Genomic DNA, 10,345 nt, shown 5'->3' with positions numbered 1-10,345 from the left:
ATGTGATATAAGAGCAACATCTGACATAATTGAAGCTGCTTTAATCTAAATATGCTTACTGTTTAAATATACTACAACATAACTGCCTTAAGAAAAGCTGAAATTGTTTAACAGTTGTAGTCTTTACTCAACTTGTTTATTACATTGTAGACGAATATTGCTTTCTGTGTTCCAAAACACTGAACTGAAGTTTTTTAAAACAATCATGATTTCACTTGCAGTAAGTATAAAACACAAGCGTGTATTACAAAACTGTTAAACTTTATTTTTGTTGGTTTTGTTTTCTTTAAAAAAATGTTGACCAAGGGTTAGTGATCAGAATTACATTCCCCATCCACCACTCATAAGGAATGTGCCAAACATTGCTCCCATTGCATTCACTCCCATAGATGCATGGGTCACACTAAGTAGTAGCTGCTGTCCATTGCTCCTTGGCTCCCTATGCAATGTTTGATTGAAAATCATTAGAGTTTCCTGTAAAATCTGGTTATATCTGCTCATACTGTTTTGGCCAGAGTAACCTCATCCATAACCTCTATTCCATTACTGGTTAGCTGGACCACCGAACTAGACTGATTTGACAATTCCATGCATCCCAGCATTTGGCTACCATAAGCACTACTGCTCGCTCCTGCTATAGAACTGAAGAAGAGTTCTCCATATCTTTGCTACATATTTGTTTTGTCTTTTGACATAGCTGGCACAGCATCTTCATGAGTAGCTAATTTAACATCTGTTTCTCCAGTCACTTTGCCATCAGGTCCAACTTCAATGTGTACTCAAACAAGGTTGAGTGGTGAGAAAAAAAATGTAAATATCATTTTCAGTAACTCTGTAAGGTAATTGTCTTGTACATAAAATGGCCTATAGTACTCTGGAAAGTGGGGCCACCATTTCCATATCTATGATCAGACATTCCTGAAAAATAATAATTGAGGTCTCTTCCAAATCTACTTGACCCAAAACCATATCCCACCATTATATCCATGGTAGTCATCATAGCTTCCATACCTTCACCTTGCTTCATTCTTTCAAACCCAGCTCCTCTACCAATGTTGTTTTTGTCTGTTATGTAGAGTTTCTGCCAGCCCCAGGACTGTCATAAAGACCTGGCTGCTGCATAGTCATTACCTTTCAAGGAGGATCATAAGGAGTACAAGCTTCTGCCCATCTGCTCTTGAAGATTTCAACATACATGTGCTGTATTCTTTCCTTGTGTTTCTTTAGAGTTTTTTTTCAGCTATTTCCTGTGAAATAAAATTCATAAAGGCCTCCCCTGTATGCTTCCCCTGGAAGTCTATTGACAGTGTTATCTCATTTGGCCTGATTTCCAACCATGAGGAAAACTGAACAATTTCTTCCTTGCTACAGCCAAATGGGAGTCCCCTAAGGCACACAAAGCCATCTTGGCAGTGTCAGGACTATCTGGATCAGTGTGCTTCAACACCCAATCCATTTCAACATTGTTTGAATTGAACACATCAACATATCTGTGTCTCATAGTTTCTCTTTCTTTTTCAATGCCAATTTGACTTCATCTTCTGATTCAAGTTCAATAAATGCTTCTCTACTTGGTCTGCCTTTTCAGGTATAAATGTAATGAATGCCTGATACCCCGTTTTGAATTTTTTATTCCAAGAAGAAGCATTGGACTTTATTGGCTGAGCAGGATGAGGGCAAGCCTTGGACCTTCACTATGAAGCCTTCTCCACCTTTAGTGTTCCATGTTATCTTGTTCAGTCAGTGGCAGTGACTTGATACTTGACTTAGGCATGGCTACGAAGAAATCTTATGCTTTCACTAGAACATAATTCCATGGACCCTGTTTCTACAAGAGAAGGGGAGCCTAGAAACTGAAATTTGATTGAACTCTTCAATAGAAAAACACATGGAATAATGGGAAGAAAGAATATGAGATATTTAAAAGGAACTTCATTGTTCCAGCTAAGAATCCAATTCCTTTGCCCAACTAAGCCTTTGTCAGACTTTGTGTGCATAAAATATGGGACTGTTAAACAGTGTTTTAAAGCAAGCACTATATGAGCATTAGTAGCAAGTCTAAGGTTTACCTTCTGATTGGAATATATAACCATAAGCTAGTGTTGGCATCTTGCAGAGCTGGGAAATAAATTTCTTTTCTCACAGACGTTCATTTGGAGCAGCAATGATGCTTTTAGCTTTTACTAATCTCAAGCTTTCAGGTATGATTAAGTAGTTTAGCTCCAGAACCAAATGAAAAATTGAATGACTTTACTTACTTGAATTTAATAACTTTTTAATTTAAGAAAAGATATTTATTTTCACATAATATATCAAAAATCTTTTGGATTGAAATATATTTTGTGTTTAAAAATACTGGAGGTCTGGATGTTGAGGACAAATTGGCAATGCTTTCGCACTGTATTACCCAACCAAGGGGCAAGTATAAGTTTTCAGGTGTAATTAAGAATGTTGGAAAACAAAGATGGGGAATTCAAAGGAAGTTTGTCTTAGTTTACGAGTCACATGAAAAGAGTCTAACATTCCCGTAGTATTTTCTATCGAGTTAAATATTATTTTCTTCTTTTACAGTATATTATCTCAACTACATTATATATTCATATAGTTGCAAGTGAACCAGGGAATTAAAATATAAATGTCTAAGTTATTAGTAAGGATTGGTCCAACCCATTGGCTGCTGGAAGTAAACCAAGACAACCCACTGCTCCAAAACACTTTTTTTCTGCTATAGTGTTTAAAATTCTCAGCATTTACTTGCAATTTTAATGTTAAAACAGATACCCAGAAGACTCCAGTTAAACCAAAAATGTATTAGGTACCTAGAGAAGAATCACATGATATCATTACATAATTATGTGTAGGATCTATAATTTCATCAATTTAGAAAACTTTCTTTACTAACAGGTGCTGCCAGATGAAAAGCTTAAAAAAGAAATCTTACAGTTTCATGAGAAACATTGAGGATGCCTTTGGTCAGTTAGCTAATAAATACTATTGGTGGGATTTAATTTCAGGTCATCCTTACTCCAAACCTATCTTTCTACAAACTTGCTCCTGTTCTTTCATCATATCATTATCATTCAGTCAAAAAATAAATAAACAAACAAACAAACAAATAAATAAATAAATAAAATTAACTAGTTAGATGTCTTGCATAAGGACAAGTACCTTTAAATAGTGAGGAAAGAAAAGAAGGGAGATAAAGCAAAAGAAGACCTTGCGTTATTTTAAGGGAAGTTCTAGAGAGTATAGAACAGGATAGCATTTTGTTTTAGACCCTTCCTTTCAAGGATTAATAATTATTTTCAAGTATTTGGAGGGTTGGCATGTGAAAGATACAATTAACATTTTTTTGGCCTCCAAAAGTGACATCCTGGTTCTGATACTTACTTCTTGCATGACATTGGGCAAATTACTTAACATCTTACCTTCAGATTCCCAGCTATTACAATAAGTGAATTAAACAAACAAACAAAATATATTAAATACACATCTTGGTTCAATCACTGTGCTAAACATTGAGGTTGTAAATACAATAATTCCCACCTTCAATAAGTTTACATTTTTGTTTAAAAAATTAAAATTAAAAATAAAAGGACACATAAGGAAATGGTAAGCAAGGAAGGGTAAAGTTACAAAGATGGTGAATAGAGACTGAGGAAAATTTATTGGCATACACTTTTTCAAAGCAATAACTGTGATGTGTTCTCAGATAAAGTTAGGGATACATAATGGAAAAGAAATGGTGGTAAAGCAAGGTCCAATGGCTAAATTTGGTTGGATGTAGTAAACTCTCACTAATCAGCAGGTCCCAAAGGATGGATTTGTTTGGGTGGAAGGGGCATTCTGGGTCAGAGGGTTTGACATCAACAGCAACTTATCTAAGATCAGCAGGAAATGGTATAGATAAAGAGGAAATAAAATTGGTAAAAAAGTTTGAGTGAGCCTTATAGAGGAGCAAAACCAGTTTTGCTATTAGAGATAGTATATTTTCCCAAATCATTTTTATCCAAATTACTATTCGCATCTATGGAAGTAAAGAAAAAGCCTCTATGATAATCCTGAGAGCTAAAATAGTATTTTATTCCAAGATAATGAACTTTGTAACTTTATAAAGGTGAAAAAGAAGGACTCAGTGCATAAGGAGAAATCTTTAGTGTATAGCTTTGTCTGTGTTTCCCTAAGGGTATGTTTTTTTTTTGTTTTTGTTTTTGTTTTTTTGCATTTCAAAGGACACTAAACAATCCTGCTCTTTGGCACTATTGACACTATTAATTCACTAGTGGGTTATATCTTGGTTTACTAGGAATTTGTCCACCCATTTAGTTTCTCTTGGTGACAGCATTAAGTGAACATGGATAGGCCCTGGAATGTGAGTTGCTCCTCTGAGAAAGGAGACACTTCTAATTTTAAAGGACAATGGATTCATTTGGAACATTCTTCATTTATTATTTAAATGCTCCATGGAACAATTCATATATCCCTTAGTTTGATAAAATATCAGGTTAAAAATAGTCCTGGAGACTTTTCTTCCCTTCCTTTCCCCTTGGATGTTCAGTTGGAAGGAAGAAAATGTGGTGAGACTTAAATGATGAATCTAAATCTGTGTCCCTTACAGAGCTGCAGGAGGAATTAAATGACAAAATAAGCTTGAACCTAAATATTCTCAGCTAAGCAGTCATCACTATCTCTTCCTTTATCTTCCATTCATTCCTGGTGAGAAGTGTCCCACTATATTGTGTCTCTGAAGGTTTGTGTGTGTGTGTGTGTGTGTGTGTGTGTGTGTGTGTATGTGCCTTATCTTTTTTGCAAAGTTTATTCATTTTCAATGTAATTGCAGGACTCTATAAATTTATTCTGAGGCAACTAGGTGGTATAATGGATAGAGTGCTGGCCCTGGAGTCAGGACAACCTGAGTTCTAATTCAGCCTCAGACATTTACCAGCTCTGTGACCCTGGGCAAGTCACTTAACCCTTTTTGCCTCAGTTTCCTTATCTATAAAATTAGCTGGGGAAGGAAGTGGCAAGCCACTTCAATATATTTGGCAAGAAACTCCAAATAGAATCACAAAGAGTCAGACACAACTGAAATAACAAGTATAAGTATATATGTGTTCATGGTATGTTAATGTGTGTATATATATATATATATGTATGTATGTAAGTATGTATCTACACACATAGATAATATAAATGTATATATGTTTATATGTGTGTATATAGACAAGTGGACAATGTTATATGAGCATTAAAATTGAATTGAATGAACTTATTACAGGAAATTAAAGATAATGTAACTGTATTGTAAAGTTTTCATGGGGTATAGCTAGCGTCCAAAAGAAGGGGCAGATAATGATGACAATGATAATGGTGGTGGTGGTAGTGGTGATGGTAATATATCTTATATTTATATTATACTTTATAAATGCCTTCTACAACTGTCTTCTCATGATGATGATGACAACAGCAAAATAAATTTCCATTTATAATTATAGTTTTCAAAACACTTCTCCTACTGATTTTGTTCAATTTAGACCAAGTCAACAAGTATTTATAAAGCACCTACTAGTTTTAGTAACTGTGTGAAGCACTGAGGATAGAAAAGGAAAAGTGAGGCAATCTGTTCTCAAGTACATACAGGAAGTTAGTATATATGCACAAATAAATATGAACAGGAAAAACATGCAACAAATACTCAATGATTTGGAAGGAGGAATCAGGGAAAATCTCTTTAAAGAGGTGATCATTTATCTGAGCATTGAATGGAATTATAGGTTCCAAGAGACAGAGTTTAAGTCATTCCAGGCATGAGGGCAGTTTGTTTAATGGCATGGAGGTAGGATATAGAATCTTGTATTCATTTGATAGGGAACATAAAGTAGATTACTTCAGTTAGATATAATGTATAAGCTATATTACAAAGACGTGTAACTAATTTATACTCATTTTACATAGCTTTCCAGGATGACTTTCCAGACAATCCCTAAGATTAGCAGTGCATAAGATATTCATTTTTTCTCTGGAAGGCCCGGTTATAGAATCAATGCCCAGGAAGTTATTCTCCTCTAACTGGGATACAGGAGATTCAGGAACATTGCTCAATAACTCTACTCTCAAGCCATGATGGTAAATAAATGGATTTCCCATAAGTTTCTCCAGTATACTTCACCATATTTCCAGCTACTCTCATATTGGGCTGAGCAAGTCCATCTTAGTTACGTGGGAGAAACTATATGTACGTGAACCCATATCCATTTTCCCCATAGAAGCCATTAACATTTCTTGAGTGGTGAAAGGGTCAGAGAGAGAAATCCTTACTACCACCATTCTTGACACTTCATTGAATTCCTAAAGAAAGGGAAACAAGACTAAATATATATATATTTATATATATCTCCATCAAAGTCAGGTTCTTTTAGTAAAAAACTAAACTCTCAAGGTTCTCAGTCAATCAAATAATCTGGATAGCAGTCTTTGTCACTGAAGCACAAATAGTAGTTGTTTTTGTTTTCTTTGTGATATCAATTTCAATAAACATATATTAAGCACTTACCATGTACCAGGAAATGTGCTAAGCTCTAGAGATACAAAAAGAAGCAAAAGACAGTGATCATATCCACAAATAAGGAAGAATAGTATGAACAACCACATTTTTTATTTTTTTCTACTTATATGTAAAACAAATTTCAACATTTTTTAGTTTTGAGTTCCATATTCTCTCCTTACCGCCTTTCCCTCCTCTTTGAGAAGGTAAGCAATTTGATGTAGGTTATATATGTGCAGTCTGCAAAACATATTTCCATATTAGTCATTTTTATAAAAGAAAACAAACCAAAAAAAAAAAGAAAAAAAGAAAAGAAAGAAAAGGAAAGGAAAGAAAGTTTAAAAAATACCTGTTGATCTGCATAATTCCATCAGTTTATCCTCTGGAGTGGATAGCATTTTCTATTATGAGTCCTTTACAATGTCATTGATCACTGCATTGATTAGAGTAGGTAAGTCATTCACAGTTGATAATATTGCAGTTACTATGTATTTTCTCCTGGTTCTCTTCACTTCACTTTGAATCAGTTCATGTAAGTCTTTCCAGGGTATTTTTTTTTCTTAACTGCATCTTGCTCATCATTTCTTATAGTACCATAGTATCCAATCACAATCAGATACCACAACCTGTTCAGCCATTCCCACATTTCCTCATTTCCCACAATTTTCAATTCTTTTCAAATACAAAAAGAGCTGCCATAAATATTTTTTTTGTACATGTAGATCCTTTTTATTTGATCTCTTTGGTATACAGATCTAGTATGCTATTGCTGAGTTACAGTTTTATAGCCCTTTTAGCACAGTTCTAAATTGTACTTCAGAATGGTTGGATGATTACACAAATCCACCAACAATGCATTAGTATCCCAAGTTTGCTACATTTCCTTTAGCATTTGTCAACAACCACTTATTCTGAACCATCAGACCACCTCTGTGTACCTTCAAAAAAATGATCAAAGAGTCTTCTGATGGGCCCCACCTTAGAGCAAAATCACTTTTACATAATAAAAATAGAGTTCTCACACAATTGTTGCTATAGAGATAATTAGAATGGATTACAATCAATTCATTTCTTAAATTCAGTGGGGCTTAACTAGAATTGAGAGCATGGACTTAACCCCTCCTGACACACTCCATTTTCTACCCAAATTAGCCAACTTCCTGTTCTCCTTACATGACATTCTTCCTCCAACATTAATGCCTTCATATTCCATGTCCTGACCTATGCCATATTTAGAATCTTTGAAAGCAAAACTTTACATGCTGCTTCTGAGACATTTCTGTGTCTCTTTGATTGTTAGTATACTTACCACTTCTACTGGGGGATTACTTATATTTACACAGCACACATACACACACACACACACACACACACATGAGGGGAAAAGGAATCTACAACTCTTCCCTCAGGCTTGTGACCAACAGATCATCCTTGACAACACACAGGCAGGGAAAAAAAAGAGGAAGAGGAGAAGAGGAAAAATGGAAACAGAGAAAAAGAGGCAAACTACCAAGTCAGGCTCATTGCTATTCAACTCAGCTCTGGGCTCTGGGGCAGAGGAGGTCCTGGACATCAAGCAAGGTGAGTAGATATGAAGGTTCAGAGGTGTCCTAGCTACTACAAGAGAAGGGAGGAATTGTAGGAGCACAATGATAGGCTTCTGATCCCTTAGATGTCAATTGCCAAGATAACAACTTAAAATAAAGTTAAGAGTCAAATTCCCAAAGTTCTGCCAAAGCTATACTATCGGGTAAACTATGTTATATGGCATTAATTACCTTGTTGTCTTGATTCCATCCATAAGCATAAGGAAATGCCTATCCATATGGGAGATTTTACCAGGAAAAAAATCAATTCAGGAAGAAGAGATTCTGATACCCATCTCTGTCCACAATACTAAATCAAGAGAGATTGACTCTACGTTAGTGACTGAAAGTTATCCACTGGAGAATCAGGTAGTTAGGTGGAGCTAGTTGGGGAAAAGATGAACTCTTTTACTAAATGTATTCCCATTCAAGTGGCCAGAGGATGTCATCTGTCAACTCTGATATTATAAAGAATGGCAGAACTAGGGACACTACTTCAAAGTATCAGTAACTATGGTATTACAAAGGCAAGTCAGAGACATTTTGTAACATTATCTGGACAATGTTAGCTGTTGTTATCATGTCCATCAAAATCTGTGACTTCTTGAGATTCTTTACTTTTCTCTTATCTATCATAAGCATTTATCCCACTGTAATTTATACAGAAATTAATTCTGTACATGTCTTATGCACTTGTTAAGTTTTACATTATCTGAGGGTGTGAATTATGCTGTTTTTCATCATTAGATCTTAAGTGGCTAGAATAGTATGCCACATACATGAAACATTTGATACATATTTTTAATCATGATTGAATTAAGAGAAAATGTAATGGAACTGCTTTTGTTTTAATACTTAGAAAGAGGCCGACTGATCTGGGTCATTTATAAACTTCAGTTCATGTTTTTTGTGATCTAGAAAAGAATTCAAAGTGTTAGCATCATTTTGTTAATATGTTGATTTAAAATACCCACCCTTAGTTAAATGTACTTTCAAATGACTAGCTTGCAAGCCACTTTCCTCCCTGTCACCTTTTCTCTTGTTGTCACAGAAGAGTTGATTGATCTTACCTACTAACCCATGCACAGCTTGCTACCTCTCTATCTTTCTCTGGTTTTGAAAGAAACCCCTGCTATTCTCTGAAGGAAAAGAAATGGGAAGCAGGCTTTTTGAAAACCTTTGTCAAGGTGCATGCTCGTCACAAACCAGTTGGTGCTTAAAATTAATTGCAAATACTTTCCTAGGTAATAGGAAGCCATGCCTGGAAGTTTCAGTACTGTTTACCTTTGCAAGTTTGCACAGCAATCTCCACCATCTGAGTAGAAATGGAGGATCCCGGGTCAGAAGAGAAAGCAATCTAAAACTGCCCCTTTCATATAATCAGCACCCTTTTCATTCTGCCTTCAACAAGTGCCCTTGTTTCTTGTGGCATGCTGTTCTAAAAGATCTGAACTTTGTCAATCTACCTTAGAAAAGATATTCATCAAATTCATGCTGTTCTAATCATAGATCCTTAGGCCACTGCTAAGTCAGTGTGGATAAGGTATCAAAAGCAAAGTGAAGGAGCAAGTAGGAGAAATGCATTTGATACCATTTGTAAACATAAAAACATAACCCTCACTAACAGGGCTCACTCCTAATTGACTATTCCCCCCTTCTTTATAATTTGCAGAGGCAGTGGCAAGAGGACTGGGAAGGCCTAGGTTCAAATACAATCTCTGATACTTATGAGCTGTTGGATTCCAGGAAAATCATAAATTCTATAAGCCTCACTTTCCTCAAGGAGCTTACAATCTATTGTTGCTTCCCAACAATATAGAAAGATAAGTCATACAGGTATCACTATACCCATTTTACTTACCTTACAGTGTTGTTTAGATGCTCAAATGAGATAAGAAACAAAAAAATACTTTGCAAAATTTACATCACTATCTACATATCAATTATTATAGTTTTTGGACTTGAGGATTTGAAGCTTTGTCAATGCCAGATAATCTACCACTAGTTGGCCAGTCTACTGCTGATGAGACTTTTTTTTTTTTACTTACTCTAATCCTTGTAAATCTGATGAGGGAGGATACTCTAAGTTGTTACACCACTGGTAAAATCTTAGAGAACTCAGGGTCCTCTCCACATAACAGTGAAACATTTAATTGGCATTTAAGGATAGATCTTATATAGGACAGGCAGGCATGGTTGTGTTGTGTCATCAGAG

At 35.4% G+C, this 10,345-nt stretch overlaps 1 pseudogene; it reads right to left on the bottom strand.

Moving 5' to 3' along the window:
- Positions 1-439: 439 nt before the first annotated feature.
- LOC114039115 overlaps positions 440-10,345 on the bottom strand; it is a 65,732-nt pseudogene continuing 55,826 nt past the window's right edge.

Source organism: Vombatus ursinus, unplaced genomic scaffold (assembly GCF_900497805.2).
Source record: "Vombatus ursinus unplaced genomic scaffold, bare-nosed wombat genome assembly UNPS02011613.1, whole genome shotgun sequence".
Classification (NCBI taxonomy): Eukaryota; Metazoa; Chordata; class Mammalia; order Diprotodontia; family Vombatidae; genus Vombatus; species Vombatus ursinus.
Note: the sequence above shows the minus strand (reverse complement) of the source record. Positions and strands in the feature narration are given on the sequence as shown.